This window comes from Heterodontus francisci, chromosome 5 (assembly GCF_036365525.1).
Source record: "Heterodontus francisci isolate sHetFra1 chromosome 5, sHetFra1.hap1, whole genome shotgun sequence".
In the NCBI taxonomy this organism is placed as follows: Eukaryota; Metazoa; Chordata; class Chondrichthyes; order Heterodontiformes; family Heterodontidae; genus Heterodontus; species Heterodontus francisci.
Genome location: NC_090375.1, coordinates 132,578,575 through 132,596,850, shown reverse-complemented (window position 1 = coordinate 132,596,850; position 18,276 = coordinate 132,578,575). Strand labels below are relative to the sequence as shown.

Below are 18,276 nucleotides of genomic sequence, written 5' to 3'. Positions count from 1 at the left end.
GCTGTTAGATGAAAACATATGAAAATAAGGATAAGGATCTTGAAGTTGATTTGCCAGGGTATAGTGAGCCAGCAGAGTTCCTCAACAATGAGGGTGATGGAGGGGGTGGGGGGGGGGGGGGTGGTGGTGAAATGTGGGAGAAGTTATGGTTGCAGAGTTATGAATTATGTTGCGACTGAGGTAGGAGGAGTGCACTGTTTATTCTAGTTCCACTTCTCCATGGGTCACGACATGTATTTAAATTTTTTCCCACTTTTCCCACTTATTTTTATCCCAGAATAAAATACACCAATCAGATTTCTTTAATAAACAACAAAATTATCAGTTTATTATAGAACAAAACATAACCAGTAATGAAGTAAAGCATAAACAGATTGAAATATGAAAGTTCCTTTTTTTAACCTTAGCCCCTCTCTGTCTCTCTCTCTGTCTCTCTCTCTGTCTCTCTCTCTGTCTCTGTCTCTGTCTCTCTCTCTGTCTCTCTCTCTCTGTCTCTCTCTCTCTGTCTCTCTCTCTCTGTCTCTCTCTCTGTCTCTCTCTCTGTCTGTCTCTCTCTCTGTCTCTCTCTCTCTCTGTCTGTCTCTCTCTCTGTCTCTCTCTCTCTCTCTGTCTCTCTCTCTGTCTCTCTCTCTGTCTCTCTCTCTGTCTCTCTCTCTGTCTCTCTCTCTGTCTCTCTCTCTGTCTCTCTCTGTCTCTCTGTCTGTCTCTCTGTCTCTCTGTCTCTCTCTGTCTCTCTCTGTCTCTCTCTGTCTCTCTCTGTCTCTCTCTGTCTCTCTGTCTCTCTCTCTCTGTCTCTCTCTCTCTGTCTCTCTCTCTCTGTCTCTCTCTCTCTGTCTCTCTCTCTCTGTCTCTCTCTCTCTGTCTCTCTCTCTCTGTCTCTGTCTCTGTCTCTGTCTCTCTCTCTCTGTCTCTCTCTCGGAAAAATAAAGGGATTTTTGTTTGTAGAGCTCTATTACAGACAGAAAAATACTTGGGCTGAATACTTGCCTATTCTTGAAGAAACAGCAGATGAGATGCTGTGTTCTATACTGGCATACAGTCTGGCCTCCGAGTATACGTAGACGGGTCATTGGGATCTTTCAGAACAGTTCTTGTCAGACAGCATTGAGAATTAATTTAGCAGTCTTTTCTTCAAAGACAGGAGACGAGATGAGTTGACACAGTGGACTTCTCAGGGTCTTTTAGAGAGGTCCTGGAAAGCTGAGCTGGGTTGTGGTCTTCTCTCCTCCTTTCTTGGGAATTCTCTTCTCTCCTTGGAAGTTCTGTACCTTTTTTATACCATTCAACCCTAACTCAACAATTCCATCAATCTTGGCCTATCAGTTCTTTGTAAACAACTGCTCCAGGTGACCAAAGTTTTCTATTTATTGAGCTGGAAGTCAGGTGGTTTCCCGGAAATGCTTGTTTTCCTCACAAGACCTCTCAGTGCCCCTTTTGAAAAAAAACATTTCCAGGGACTGTTTTTCAAAGTCAAGTGGCCTTTACATAACCCCCTTTAAAAACCCTAAAAGTCTAACATTTCTTCAATCTTTCAAAAATGAATACTCAACAAATATATTTAACAAAACACAGAGGCACTTTGGTAACAATTGCTTTACCAAGAGTTGAAGGCAAGGAGACCAATGAGGATAGTGGTGGAGAAGTCAATCAATCAGTTGATGGGATAGCATTTAAGCAATTGTGTGTGTTTGGAGGGGTAGAGGTGCAGTGAGTGGTGGTGAAGTAGGAAGTAGAGATACAAACAGGAGAAGGAAGGACGTGGCAAAGTTATGGACCAGAAAACCCAGCTTAAGATCCAGGTGGACAAAGCTTGCTTCATTTTTTTAAAAAGAAATTACCTCATCTAATTCAGCTTTATCAGAACTCATCAATCTTCTTTCTTTCAAGGTGGAATGCTGTAGGACATCACAAATGTAGTGATAAAGGTTCACAATAAGGGATGTGTAATATTTTGTCTGCCTTGAGAGTATTGAGGGATCTTAATTTTGTCCTTCATAAACTTTATCTAGGCTGTTTTTGTCTCTATCGCTGGGAACTTTCAAAAGGGAACTTGTGTTTGACAAATGTATTCGTTTTCTGAGGACATAACTAGTAGGGTAGATAAAGGGGAGCTGGGAGATGTAATATACTTGGATTTCCAAAAGGCATTCAATAAGGTGCCACACAAAAGGTTAATCCGCAAGATAAGGATTCATGGAGTTGGAGGTCGTATATCAGTATGGATGGAGGATTGGTTAATGGACTGGAAACAGAGAGTAGGGATAAACAGGGCATTTTCATGTTGGCAGGTGTAACTAGTGGAGTGCTGGAAGGATCAGTGCTGGGGCCTCAGCTATTTACAATCTATACTAATGACTTAGACGAAGAGGCTGAGAGTAATGTATCCAAGTTTGCTGACAATACAAAGCGAGGTGGGAATGTAAGCTTTGAGGGAAGGCACAAAGAGGCTGCAAAGAGATAAAGACAGGTTAAATGAATGGACAACAACATGCAGGTAGAGTATAATGTGGGGAAGTGTGAGGTTATTCACTTTGGTAAGAGAAAAGCAGACTTTTTTTTTAAAGGTGTGAAGCTTTTAAATGTTGATGTTCAGAGAGACTTGGGTGTACTTGTACGAGAAACACTAAGTTAGCATGCAGGTACAGCAAGCAATTAGGAAGGCAAATTGCATGTTGGCCTTTATTGCAAGGAGATTCAAGGACAAGGAAGTCTTGCTACGATCATATAGGGCTTTGGTAAGACCACAGTTAGAGTGCTGTGTGCAGTTTTGGTTTTCCATATCTAAGAAAGGATATACTTGCTTTGGAGGAGGTACAGGGATGGTTTACTAGATTTGGATTCTAGGATGAGAGGGTTGTCTTAAGATAGGCTGAGTAAATTGGGTCTATACTCTCTGGCGTTTAGAAGAATGAAAGCTGATCTCATTGAAATGTACACTATTCTGAAGGGGCTTGACAGGGTAGACATTGAGAGGTTGGTTCCCCTGGCTGGGGAATCTAGAACATGAGGGCACAGCCTCAGGATAAGGGGGCAATCACTTAGGACTGAGAGGAAGAGAAATTTTTCCACTGAGGGTTGCAAATCTGTAGAATTCTCTATCGCAGAGAGTTGTGCATGTTCCATCATTTGAGTTTATTCAAGGCTGGGATAGATAGATTTTTGGTGTCTCAGGGAGTCCAAGGATATGATGGGGAGCAGGTGAAAAAGTAGAGCTGAGGCAGGAAATCGGCCGTGATAGTTTTGAATGGCAGGGAAGGCTCGAGGGGCCACGTGATTTACTCCTGCTTATTATGTTCTATGTTCCACAGAGCCTCTTCCATTCCACCGTCACAACTTTGGAAGCCCTGTTTGCACAAGCAAATCGGCTTTCCACTGAACTTCTAAAGTTACAGCGGCAGAGCATGAGAAGCCCTGAGGAAATTTCCAGGTTATGTCTTCAAATACTTGAACTTTGCTTAATGGGAGTAATAGTTCTTGTCGATCAGTCTTTTCTTGATTACTTTCCTACATTGATCTAATCCAGATTAATGTTTGTCCCACCCCCCCACTTTACTTAGGTATGTATTGTTTCCCTGTTTTTTTTTTAATACAGCATCTTTCACAACCTTAAGACCTCCCCAAAGTGCTTTAAAGCCAGTGAAGTACTTTTTTTTTAACGTGATCACTATAGTGATATAGAAAATGTGGCAGCCAATAAGGTTCAATGAAAAGCAATGAGATAATGATCAGATAATCTGTTTGTGAGATTGGTTGAGAGATAAATATTGGCCAGGACACTGGGAGAACTCCCCTGTTCTTTTGCGTCCATCTGAAAGAGTAGGCAGGACCTCAGTTTAACATCTTAGACAAAAGGTGACATTTCTGACCATGCAATACTGAGGGAGTGCTGCAATAACAGGCACCACATGTTAAAGTTTCAGAATTTTTTTTTTACTGATTTTATGATTTTGAACATAGTTGCAGTAATTACTGACAACAAGACATTTCATTTTTGGAACTCTGGTCTTTTTTTTTTAAAGATAACTGTATTGCTATTCATCACTGTCTTACACAATTTGTCAAATGGCTTCATTTTTCTGCAGGTTGAGAGGCTATACCGATGACCTCATTCAGCAGCTCACTAAAAGGATCATTTTTTATCATAATGGTTTCTTAGTGTCTGACTATCCACAAGTCTAATGTTGAGACTGTAATGGTAGTGAGTAGATGAACGTAGAGATTATCTATTACATGTCTTCTGGCAGGATTAAAACATGACACATTTTACTTGATTGATTTTTGTCTCGATTTTAAAACTGAATTCGCAACAGCATTGCCTTCCTTTTTACCTCCCTCTACCTTTATTTGGAATGTAGATGTATTTCAAGAAGCCAAATTTTGAACAGAATATGATGCATTGGTGGTAATTTGGTTTACTTTTGTACAGCTCAGCATACTGCCAGTGTACTGACCAATAGTGGCATGTCTGTCTCTGCATTTTAGCAGTTCATGTATATTTTGCTGTCAGTTGCATTTGCCAATTGTTTTATTTCCTAAATACTACTGCCATGCTATAAATAAATAAAAATATATCATTTTTTAAAGAAAATGCAATTCACATTTGGGCCCTGAAATTCTGGGAAGACTATATGGGATGGAATAGAACTTCAGGCCAGCTACTGTCAATGAGCCCAACCCTGTCTGACATCTTGAGATCAGGGTTATTTAAATGTTAAAGACCAATGTCCACACCATTCCTGGTGGAACTAGCACACCAATCTGACCTGGGAAGTGGGAGGATGTCGTGTCAGTGGGAGAGGAAGGAGGAGGAGTTTTTCTACAGTGAATCTTTCACAGTTCCTACTATCAATTGCCTAGCTGAAACTGGTCAATTTAAAAATTTTCCCCATCCCACAGATCTAATAACCTGCACGCCAGGGATTCTCAGGCATCCATACCGTCTAGTGTTGCTAAGGATGTGTAAGAAAAAGATATTGAAGAACACATTTTCCTAATTTCCTCATCACATCATATTATAATACATCCCATCCACCCATTTGCCAGTCAGCATATTATGGTTTTGCCCCTGAAACTACCAGGAATTTTGTGAGGCAGATAAGGAGGTGGATCCAAGCTCTATCCCACGTTGTATTTCAACTCACCACTTTCCCACCCTTGCTGTTAGTCTGCCGTAAAACGGCCCTCCCCAGGCCTTGTAATTTGTAGCCATATTTCTCAAATTATTGATCTTAAAACCATAAGCTCAGAATTTTTTGTCTCCAGCGGTGACATTGTAACCCATCTGTCATCATTTGGAAAATGTATTCCCACTGTTTGTTTGAATGAAAGAAATAGTTCATGCATTGGTGCACGAGTTCCAGGGGACAACATGCTCTTTATATAAAGTGAGGTTGACATCAATAGGGGAGCTAAAAGAGGGTGAGGAGGAGAAAGTTTCTCTGGCTATAACTTGTCATGAATCTCATTTAAGAAGTGAACAATAACTAATTGGTTTCTTAAGTCAAACTCCACTGTAAAGTAGTGGACAAGGGAATACCTATGGATGTTATTTATATGGACCTGCAGAAGGCATTTGATAAAAGTCCCTCCTAAGAGACTGCTAACTAAAGTTAAACCTCATGGAATTGAAGGCAAATTATTGACCTAGTTAGGAAATAGCTGAGCAGAAGACAACAAAAGTATAGGAATAATGGGCAGGATATAGCTAGTGGTGTCCCGCAAGACCTCAACTATTCATTGTATTTATTAAAGACGTCTATGACAAAGGAAATCTGAGTTATATACGGAGGGATCAAGAGGGCTCTTGGCCCTGCCATCACCAAAGTTGCTGCCCTGAAGTCGGCAGATGAAGTACTCATCGACAGAAGTAAACCGATGTCCCACTGGGTTGAACACTACTGTGAGCTGTACTCCTGTGAGTCAGACATCTCCCAGTCTGCACTTGATACTCTCCCACAACTTCAATGTCATGGATGAGTTAGATGAAGAACCTTCATCGTTGGAGCCCGGGAAGGCCATAGACTGATGAGCAAACAGAATGGCACCGGGCAAGGACAGAATCCCACCAAAACGGAAAGTCCCATCTATTGCCGAACCTTTATGATCTTCTCTACTGGAAAGTAGGCTATGTTCCACAGGAGATGCGTGATGCCAAAGTCATCACGCTTTACAAAAACAAAGGTGACCGAGGAGACTGCAATAACTACTGGGGCATCTCACTCCTTAGTGTCATGGGGAAACCTTTGCTAGGGTCATGCTTAAAAGACTTCATTTACTTGTGCTTTCAAGTACACTTGGTTTACAGTGCGGTTTCTGTGCCGGCAGATCTACTGTGGATATGATCTTCTCCATATGCCACCTACAAAAGAAGTGTAGGGAACAGAGTATACCCCTTTACCTTACTTTTGTAGATCTCACTGAGGCATTCGACACAGTCAGCAGAGCAGAGTTCTAAAAGATTTTGGGAAAAATTGGCTGTCTACCGAAACTCCTCAGTCTCATCCACTCCTTCCATGACAACATACACTGCACTGTACAATTTGATGGCTCGATTTCTGACAGTTTCGGAGTGAAGAATGGAGTGAAACAGGGTTGTGACCTAACCCCTGCTCTGCTTGGCATTTTCTTCTTCATGCTCATGACCTTTTGCCTTTCCTGCAGATAGGGAAGGAGTCTACTGGCACACTAGGACAGATGGCAAGCTCTACAATCTATCAAGGCTGAAAGCGAAGACAAAAAATCACATACTGATCAGAGAACTCCAGTATGCTGATGATGCTGCACTAGTCGCTCACGCAGAAACTCAGCTACAAAGACTCATGGACTGTCTCTCCCGTGCTTGTAACTTGTTCTCCTTGACTATAAGCATAAAGAAAACCGTGATCATGAGACAAGATGTTGCATCACCACCCTTAATCACACTAAGTAACACCCCACTGGAAGTGGTTAGCACATTCTCCTACGGTCCACGGTGGCAGACAATCTGTCCCTTGACGCATAATTCGTTATACGCATAGGGAAAACAGCTACCAGCTTTGGCCGGCTCTCAAAACACACATTGGATAACATACAGCTGACCCTAAGGACCAAGTTGATAGTTTACAAGGCCTGTGTTCTCAACACCTTGCTGTATGGCTGTGAAACATGGGTGATTTACAGCAACAGGAAAAGCAGCTCAATAATTTCCATCTTTGCTCTCTGCAGTGCATTTTGGGTACATCTTTGCAGGACAAAAATCACAAATGTGGTGATCCTCTCAAAGGCAGAGCTCCCAATTGTGTTGGCACTAATCAAACATTGGCAGTTTCGGTGGACCGGACATGCCTGCAGGATGGAAGGCTATCGAATACCCAAGGACCTTCTGTATGGTGAGGTAGCCTCAGCCAGATGACCAGTGCGGCACGCAAAGCTCCGCTTCAAGGATGCTTGCAAGCGTGACATGAAGGCCCTAAATGTCGACTATCACACTTCGGAGTCACTAGTTGGCAAAAGAGGGAAATAGCAATAAACCCTGTGGGCTACCATAATGACCAGTTGCTACAGCAGCTTGGCAACAGGCACCAATGTTAAAAACAACTCTCAGCATCACTTGGCAGCTTCACATACAGCCCTTGTGGTAGAAGCTGCCTCTCAAGGATTGGCCTTCACAGCCATCAGCAAATGTGCACCAAGAAAAGGCACCCAACCTAAATGGATTGTTTGATGTGCGTCCGTCATCTTTCATAGATGGAAGGATGCCAATCCAGTGACAGGATAGAAAGCTACATATCCAAAATTGACAATGACACAAAGATAGGGGGCATTGTGAGCTGTGTAGCTGGAAACGTAAAATTACAAAGATATAATACATTAAGTGAATTGGTAAATGTGAGATTGTCCACTTTGGACCTTAGAAATAAAATTCAGAACAGGATATTTTCTAAATAGTAAACATCCAGAAATAGTGGAGGTCCAAAGAAACTTGGAGATCTGGGTCCATAGACAGTTAAAATGTCAACAGGTACAGAAAATAATCAAAAAGGCTAATAGAATGATGTCCTTTATATCTAGAAGACTAGATTGAAGAGGGTAGAGGTCATGCTTGAGCTATACAAAACCCTGGTTAGACCACACCTGGAGTACTGTGAACAGTTCTGGGCAACGCACCTTCGGAAGGATATTGTGGCCTTGGAAGGGGTGCAGTTTAGGTTTGCCAGAATGTTACCTGGACTCGAAGAGATAAATTACAAGGAGAGATTGCACAAACTAGGGTTGCATTCCCTGGAATTTAGAAGGATAAGAAGTGATTTGATCAAAGTTCTCAATATATTAAGGGGAACAGATAAGGTAGATAGAGAAAGACTATTCCCATTGGTTAGGGAGTTTAAGACCAGGATGTGTGGTCTGAACTTGGAGCTAGATGTTTCAGGAGTGAAAATAAGAAAAACTTCTACGGACAGGGTGGTAGAAATTTGGAACTCTCTTCCACAAATGGCAGTTGAAGCTATATCAATATTAATTTTAAGTCTAAGATAGATAGATTTTTATTAGCTAAAGATATTAAGGGAAACGGGGGCAAAAGTGGGTATATGGAGTTAGGTTGCAGATCAGCCATGATCTCATTGGTGGAACAGGCTTGAGAGGCTAAACGGCCTACTCCTGTTACATTTTTGAAATTGTTAATATAATGTTTAGCATGGCCATTAGCACATGCAGAAGTAGCTGTATGGTGCTCGTATTGATTAGTGTAATATTTACCTAGAAATAAACCAGTAATCTGATAACATTGCAACGTTTATCTAATTGTATTGAAGCAGAGATTTTGAGTGTAATCTGTTATTTCCTAAGTCATTGCTTTAGTCAGTGACAAATTTTACTCTGGTTCAAAGTATTGCTTTTAAAATTCAAGGTGAGATTACGAAGTTTGTTTAATGTGGAAACAGCCTTAAGATGGACTAGAAATAAGGAACAGTGGCGCAGTGGTTAGCACCACAGTCTCACAGCTCCAGCGACCCAGGTTCGATTCTGGGTACTGCCTGTGTGGACTTTGCAAGTTCTCCCTGTGACTGCGTGGGTTTCCGCTGGGTGCTCCAGTTTCCTCCCACAGCCAAAGACTTGCAGGTTGATAGGTAAATTAGCCCTTGTAAATTGCCCGTGGTGTAAGTAGGGGAATTGAGGGGATGGGGTAGGAACTTGGGATTAATGTAGGATTAGTATAAATGGGTGGTTGATGGTCAGCACAGACTCGGTGGGCCGAAGGGCCTGTTTCAGTGCTGTATCTCTAAATAAAAATAAAATAAAATAAAAACATGTTCAACCAACAAACTCTGATTTTTTAAAATGTTAAATAAAATGGTAAAACTTTTTAGTTATTAATTTATTGGTTTGAAAGTGCCATTATTTTAAGAAATGTTCACGGATAAATCAAGAGGATAGTAATTCTAACATTTTTCCACACCAGTTCCTTACCATACAATGATTTCAAAAAAAGCTCCTGAAATGTAATCCTCACTTGAAACATGGAAAAACACAAATGTATTTCAACCCCTCTGCCAAATGTTACCTTGGTTACACTGAACCATCTGTGCATTTCTAAATTTTACTCAGAAATTTGATCTTCAGTGCCAGCTACCACTGTAACTCCCAATCATCTTTGCCTATATATGTATACAGTCACAACTCAACTCCTAAAACTTAAATTTGAGGAAAATATAAGTAGTCAGCCATTTGTGTCTGTTTAGTAAAATCAAAGAAATTAAAGTGACAATTTTGCACTTTCATAAAGCTTTATATATTCATAGGAGTTTTTCTGAAAATAAAAGTTGTTCTAAGTTTTGCTTTCTGAATAATGAGTATTACCAGAGCATTTAAAGCACTTCTGGACACTTAACAGACTGCAGTTTGTGGTATTCATACAGGAAACTGAAAACTGCTGACAGCACCAGTAGTCTCGACAAAAATGTTTTTTTAATCCCTCATTTGTATTCTAGAAGAAAAAAAAAGCAATTTATATTTAACTCTGATCTCTGAACATTCACAGCTGGCTCATTGACATTGAATGTTGTACTTGTGTTTGAATTTTAATTTTTCTTTAAATTATGGCTGTCTGTTGGCATGGCTTATGCACTTATCCAGAAAAAAAAGTAGACTTTAGTACTTTAAAAAAAAAACATACCTCTTGTGTACAGGCAGCTCTCTCAGTATTCCACGTGGCTGTAAACAGCATTACAAATGGAAAAAAAAGCTTTAGTATGATCTATATAGTGGCTGTTCCCAATCACTGGGTTTACCTTTAATGTCCTGGCTAAAAATGGAATTTACATATTTTATTTTTCACATTTTGTACAAAATTAAGCACTCTTTTTATATAACTAAGTTCCAGCAAGTTCATTTCCCAGCCATCAGCTGCTGTTTTCTTGTTATGGCCTACAATGGGCGTCCAGAGCTACAAGCATTCTAATTCAGCTGGCGTTGTATAAATATATTTAGTAATAGATCTTCTTTCCTCCTAAATCTTTTAAGGTAGAACCAGAATTCCCTGAATTGTGCTTTTTGTCAGGTTGATAAACTGCACTGCAGTGACAGATTTGTACAGCACTGAGTTGCTTTATAGCTGCAGCTTTAGCCTTTGAGTCACTGTTATTGATTGTCCAGTACACAGAAATTCACTTGACAGGCATTTAAAAAAAAGACTACAGTCTTAAATGGCTGCAACATTGCTGGTTTTGTGCCTGACTACTTTTTTTTTTGTCTTATTGATGTTGATCCTTTTCATTCAAAGATGATGCTCTGGTCAGGTTGTTCTAGGTGTGGTATCCTGGCGAGTCTTTTTTTTTCTCAAGCTACTTTGTTATAATCTGCTCAGCAGCAGGGTCTGATTGAACTGGAGTCAATAGAAGACCAGCTAGGAATCCTGTATAAACTAGAAGTTCCTAAATTTAAAAAAAAAAATGTATTGCCCTTTTTCAAGGTAAAAAGATTTGTGAGCTGTGCCTCAATGCTTTTTTTAAATATTCCAGCCTGTAGAACAAGAAGAATGTTAATATTCTGAAAGGATCTGTTGGATAGTCTGCCAAGAATTGCAGTTTTGCTGATGAGTGCATGGTTTATTTATTGCTGTTATTTTATATAGTACAATATCTCATAAATTGCTTGTCCTCATCTTTTGATCAGGCCTGTGTTTTCAATTCCAAATGAAACTTACCCTGGGTTCTTCAGTTTAATACCAACAGTACAGTTAAGGTGGTAGAGGAAGGGGAAGCTGTATATAAGATTCTTCAGTAGATGTAGATCAAGATGCAGTTTCCTCTACAGTGGGCAAACCAAATGCAAGCTGGGTGACCACTCAGTGGAACAGCTGCATTCAGTTCACAAGCATGAATGAGTTTCCAGGTGCCTGTCATTTTAATTTTCTGCCCCACTTGCAGTCTGACCTCTCTGTCCTTGGCTTCCTACACTGGTCCAGTAAAGCTCAGCATAAGCTTCAGGAATAGCAAGCACCTCATCGTTAGATTAGGCCTTCCAGACTAAACAGTGAGATCCACGATTTCAGAGCATAACCTCTGCCCCCATTTTTCTTTCCAGACAGCAGCTGTTGGTAATGCTTTTGTTCCCATTTACACCTCATCTAGTCCCATCTTTTGTTTCCTTAATTCCATTACCATTACCTTTAGTCTTTTTAAATCTCTCTTGGCTTCTAACCTATCACTAACCTTCCCTTTTTGTTCATTCTTCCCATCCCGCAACCCCCCTTCCTCCTCCCCCCCCCCCCCCCCCCAACTTTCTGTGCTTCCGAACTTGCTTAAAACCTGTTACATCAGTAAGTTTTTTTCCAGTTTTGACAAAAGCTCATCAACCTGAAATGTTAACTCTATTTCTATCTCCACAGATGCCATCTGACCTGCTGAGTATTTCCAGTGTTTTCTGTTCTAATTATGGATCTGAAAGGAAGTGCTCTGTGATGGTTTGTTCCTGGTATGCTGTGAAACTATATGGGAGATTCTCAGCTCTGTTCTTCATCTAAGCAGAAATAATATACTGCAGATGTTGGAAATCTGAAATAAAACAGAAAATAGTGAAAGTAATCAGGTGAAGCAGATTCTGTGGAGAAAGAAACAGGTAATGTTTCACGTCAATAACCTTTCATCAGAACTGGAAGTTAGAGACATAACGGGTTTTAAGCAAGAATAGAGGCAAGGAAAGGAGGAGGAAGAAGAACAAAAGGGAAGGTCTGTGATGGGGGTGGAAGGAAGAGAGATTAAATAATGAGGAATTGATTATTTTCTTTATTCATAGCATGTCGGCATCACTGGTGATGCCAGTATTTATTGCCCATCGCTAATTGCCCTGAGAAGGTGGCACTGAGCTACTGCCTTGAACCACTGAAGTGTGTCTGGTGAAGGTACTCCAACAGCGCTGTTAGGCAGGGTGTTCAACAACAACTTAGCTTTATATAGTGCCTTTTAACATAGTAAAACATCCTAAGGCACATCACAAGACTATTAGTCAAATGAAATTTGACACTGAACCACATGAGATATCAGGGCAGATGACCAAAAGCTTGGTCAGAGGTAGGTTTTTAGGAGTGTCTTAAAGGAGGAAAGAGAGGTAGAGATGTTTAAGGAGAGAATTCCAGAGTTTCAGGCCTTGGCAGGTGATGGCACAGCCATGAATGGTGCAGTGATTAAAATCAGGGATGTTCAAGTGGTCAGAATTGGAGGAGTAGAGATAGCTCGGAGGGTTGTAGAGCTGGAGGAGGTTGCAGAGATGGGAAGAGGCAAGGCCATGGAGGGATTTGAAAACCTGAATGAGAATTTTAAAATTGACCATTGCTTAACCACGTTTATGGGTGAATGTGACTTGGTGTGAGTTAGGATGCAGGCAGCAGAGATTTATGGAGGGTGGAAGATGGGAGGTCAGTCAAGAGTGCATTGGAATAGTCAAGTCTATAAAAGTAACAAAGGCATGGGTGAGGGTTTTAGCAGTAGATGGGCTGAGGCAGGGGTAGGGTCAGGTGATGTTCTGGAGGTGGAAATAGGTTATCCTTGTGATGTGTTCGGAAACTCATCTTGGGTTAAACACAACATCGAGGTTGTGAGCAGTCTGGTTCAGCCTCAGACAGTTGCCAGGAAGTTGGATGGAGTTGGCAGCTAAGGAACGGAGTTTGCAGTGCAGACTTGAAGACAATGGCTTTGTCCTTCCCAATGCTTATGTGGAGTTAGGTCACAGATTAGCTGTGATCTCATTTGAATTGTGGAACAGGCTTGAGGGACTAAATGACCTACTCCTGCTCTATAGTTCTAGTTATATAAGCTAGTCTAGTGTGACCATGAAACCATTGTTGACTGTTGTAAAAAAAAAAACCATCTAGTTCACTAATGTCCTTTAGGGAAGGAAATCTGCCGTTCTTACCTGGTCTGGCCTACATGTGACTCCAAATCCACAGCAATGTGGTTGACTCTTAAAATGCCCTCTGAAATGGCCATTCAGTTCAAGGGCAATTAGGGATGGGCAATGAATGCTGGTCTAACCAGCGACGCCACATCCCATGAACGAATTTTTAAAAAGTTCCAAGTTAAGGTTGTGTGTGGCTTGGAGGGAAACATGCAGTTGGTGATGTTCCCATGCACCTGTTGCACTTGTCCTTCTAGGTGGTAAAGGTCATGGATTTGGAAGGTGCTGTTGAAGACACCTTGGCAAGTTGCTGCAATGTATCTCGCAGATGATGCACATTGTGTGCTGCTGGTGGTGGGAGTGAATGTTCAAGCTAGTGGATGACTTGCCATTCAAGTGGGCTGCTTTGTCCTGTATGGTGTCGAGCTTCCTGAGTGTTATTGGAGCTGTACTCATCCAGACAAATGGAGAGTATTCCAGCACACTCCTGACTTGTGCCTTGTAGGTGATGGAAAAGCTTTGAGGATCAGCAGGTGAGTCACTTACCACAAAGTAGCCAGCCTCTGACTTGCTCTTGTAGCCACAGTATGTTTCTGTTCCAACAACGACAATCATCATCCTTTGTGCTTGGTATGATTCTAGCCAGTGGAGAGTTTTCCTCTTGCTTCCCATTAACTTCAATTTTACTAGAGCTCCTTGGTGCCACACTCTGCCTGGACATCAAGGCAGTATATGACAATCACACTCTCCTCACCTGTTTGGGCCAAGCCTACAATGAGGTCTGAAGCCAAGAGGTCCTAGCGGAACCCTAACTGAGCATCGATGAGCAGGTTATTGGTGAGTAAGTGCCACTTTCTGGTACTCCCAACAACATCTTCCATCAATTTTCTGTTAATTGAGAGTAGGCAGATGGGGTGGTAATTGGTCGAATTGAATATGTCCTTTCTTGTAAACAGAACAAACCCTTGACAGTTTTTCACTGGTAGGTGCTAGTGCTGTAGCTGTACTAGAGTAGCTTGGCTAGAGTCACAGATGTTTCTAGAGCACAAGTCTTAGTATTACATCTGGGATGTTGTCAGGGCCCATAGCCTTTGCTATAGAGAGCATGCTTGACCGTTGCCTGATATCACGAAGACTGGGTTGAATTGGCTGAAGACTGACATCTGTGATGGTGGAATTTTGGGAGGAGGCAGAGATGGATCATCCACTCAGCATTTCTGGCTGAAGATGGTTGTGAATGCTTCAGCCTTGTCTTTTGCGCTTGTGCCACCTTCCACGGTGCTTCTGATATGTGTTCCTTTTTCCTCATCCAAGGATTCCCCTCCACCATGGTTGACAAGGCCCTCAACGATGTCAATTCTATTTCCTGTGCTTCTGCTGTCACTCCTCCCCACTTTCCCAGAACTACGATAGGGTACTCCGTGACCTCACCTTCTACCCCACCAGCCTCCACACTTGATAGATTGTCCTCTGACATTTCCAGCATTACCAGCATGATGGCGCCACCGAGCACACCTTTCCCCTCCCTTTCCCTTTAAGCCTTCCAAAGGGATCATTCCCTCTGTGACACCCTGGTCCACCCTGCAACCACTCCCAACACTGGCTCCCCTTCTCATGACACCTTCCCATGCCAGCACTGGAGATCCAACACCTGCCCTTTCACCCCATTTCTTCTCATCGTCCAGGGCCCCAACCACACCTTCCTTCAACTTAGTATATTGTATTTGCTACTCACGATGCAGACTCCTCTACCTGGGGAGAACAAATGCAGGTTGGGTAATCGCTTTGTGGAACATCTCCATTCAGTCTGCAAGCGTGACCCTGAGCTTCTGGTTGTTGCTATTTTAATTCTCTGTCCCGCACCCATTCTGACCCCTCTGTCCTCTGCCTCCATCACTGTTCCAGTGGAGCTCAATGTAGGCTTGAGGAACAGCACCTGATCTTTGAGGCATGTTACAATTTTCCACACTGATGATTTCCATTTTGGAATATGTTCCTTTTTATTCAGACAGCAGTGTGGTGGTAATGGTGTTGTGCCATTTACAGCTGCTTTGGAAACATTTTTATTCTTTACTTGTTCCATTATCACTCATATCATTTAATCTCTCATGCCCCCCCCCACCCTATCACAGATCTTAGATCCTATCTTTTCTTTCCTTCCCTCACCCCTTTCTCAGCCTCTATTCTTGTTTATAAATGGTTACATCTCTAACTTCTTCAGTTTTGACGAAAGGTCAGCAACCTAAAATGTTAACTCTGTTTCTGCCTTCACTCATGCTGCTTCACCTGCTGAATATTACCAGAATTTTCCATTTTTATTTCAGATCTCCAGCGTCAGTAGTATTTTGCTTTTGTTTACCTAAAGAACAGAGCAGAGAATCTTAATATAATTTCACAGCAGACCAAAAGAACCCATCACATAGTGCATAAGAAATAGGAGCTGGAGTAGGCCTCCTGGCCCTTTAGAGCTCGCTTCACCTTCCAATAACATCATAGCTGAACTTTTGCACCAACTCCTCTTTCCCACCCTATCCAAAATCCTTTGATTCCCTTAGTATCCAAAAGTCTATTGATCTCTATCATGAATATACTCAACATCTGAACATTCACAGCTCTATGGGATAAAGAATTCCAAAGATTCACAACCCTTTTGAGTGAAGAAATTTCTCCTCATCTCAGTCCTAAAAGGCTGAGCCTTATTTTGAGATTGTGATCCCTAGTTCTAGACTTCCAGCCAGGGAAAATATCTTCCCAACATCTATTCTGTCAAGCCTCTAAAAAGAATTTCATGTTTCAATGAGATCATCTCTCATTCTTTTAAACTCTAGGGAATGTAGGCTAGTCTGTGCAATCTGTCCTCATAGAACAATCCCCTCAGTCCAGTGAATCTTTGTTACATTTCCTCTAAGGCAAGTATATTCATCCTTGGGTAAGGAGACCAAAATTGCATGTAGAACTCGAGGTCTGGTTTCACCAAGGCCTTGTATAATTGCAGTAAGCTTCTTTACTCTTGCACTGCAATATCTTTGTAATAAAGGCTAACATATTATTTACTTTCCTAGTTGCTTGCTGTACCTACATGTTAACTTTGCGATTTCATGTACAAGGACACCCAGACCCCTCTGAATACCAACATTTCCCAGTCTTTCTCCTTTTTAAAAAAAAATTCTATTTTTCCTTCCAGTGGATAACTTCACATATTTCATCAGCCACGTTTTTGCCCTGGCACTTAGCCTGTCTATATCCATTTTACATCCCCATCTAACTTTGTATCATCAGCAAACTTGGATACATTACACTCAGTCTCGTCATTTAAGACAATATGGATTGTAAATGGCTGAGGTCCAAGCACTGATCCTTGCACTGCCCCACTAGTTGCAGGCTGCCAAGCTCCATGGATCGCCACCTTGATGTGGTGGAGAGGCTTGTGTGCTCCTATGATGCCTTAAGCGATGCCATCAGGAACTCCTTACTCCTGGTCGGGTCACCCATGGTGGCAAGATTGGGGAAGTGCCAGACAAAGTGTGGTCCAAAAAGTTCTCAACGGAGTACAGGCGAAGGAAGACTGCATCTCACCAGCTGCGAGGGCGGAAGAAGGCTGCAGCAGCAAGGAGGCCCCAGTCAACATGGTTTGAAACATCACCAAAATCTGACCACCAACTGTCAAGATCGTGTGGACAATGATGGCGCTCCAACGTCCCCACGTTAAATAAAGTCACGCGCAGGCTTCTACCAGGGTCTGTTTACCAAGTCCTGTGTCGATGCTGAATTCATGACAGGGACAGGACTGTGAACCTGGGAGTCACTAGTCAAGAATCCTGAAGGGCAGGTTAATAGGGTGGTGAAAAAGGCATATGGGACACTTGCCTTTATCAATCGAGGCATAGATTACAAAAGCAGGGAGGTCATGTTGGAGTTGTATAGAACTTTGGTAAGGCCACAGCTGGAGTACTGTGTGCAATTCTGGTCGCCACATTATAGGAAGGATGTGATTGCACTGGTGGGGGTGCAGAGATGATTCACCAGGATGTTGCCTGGGATGGAATATTTAAGCTATGAAGATAGGCTTGGGTTGTTTTCGCTGAAGCAGAGAAGACTGAGGGGTGACCTGATCGAGGTGTACAAGATTATGAGCGGCATGGACAGGGTAGATAGGGTTGTTGAAGGGTCAGTTACAAGGGGTCACAAGTTTAAGGTGAGGGGCAGGAGGCTTAAGGGGGATTTGAGGAAGAAATTTTTTACCCAGAGTGTGGTGACGGTCTGGAATGCACTGCCTGGGAGGGTGGTAGAGACGGGTTGCCTCACATCCTTTAAAAAGTACCTGGATGAGCACTTGGCACGTCATAACATTCAAGGCTATGGGCCAAGTGCTGACAAATGGGATTAGGTAGACAGGTCAGGTGTCTTTAATGAATCTGTGCAGACTCGATGGGCCAAAGGGCTTCTTCACTATTATTCTATGATTCTGTGAAGAATCTGCCAATGGGCGACAGATACATGAAGGTCGTTGGACACCTGTGTCAGGACAGAGGTGTCTTTGGGCAGCAGCATCTGTGACTGAGTAGTCCTCTTCAGGATACCCTCTGTTCACCCCAAATGGGGAGGGGGCTAGAAAAGTGTTGTATGATTACCTTACAAGTGATGTTTCTTTTAAGATCTCAGTATGCTAAATGAGCAAAGTGCCAGGATGTAGTCATGTAACTACAAGCCAGAGTCATACTGCAACTGTACCACCAGGATGAAGGTTTTGTAAATTGTTTGCTTTGTACTGTATATACTTGTTAACTGTTAATAAACCTGTTAGAGATCTTCATAACTGGACTCCACGCATCTCATAGATATTGCATCAGACAATATAAAGAATTCGTTACAAAAAGGTGCCCTAAAATGGGCTGACCTACTTTA

At 42.0% G+C, this 18,276-nt stretch overlaps 1 protein-coding gene across 1 annotated transcript in view; it reads left to right on the top strand.

The window, feature by feature from the left end:
* Positions 1-18,276, top strand: part of LOC137370056 (band 4.1-like protein 3) — a 384,274-nt gene that overhangs the window by 89,872 nt on the left and 276,126 nt on the right. The window lies entirely within an intron of this gene.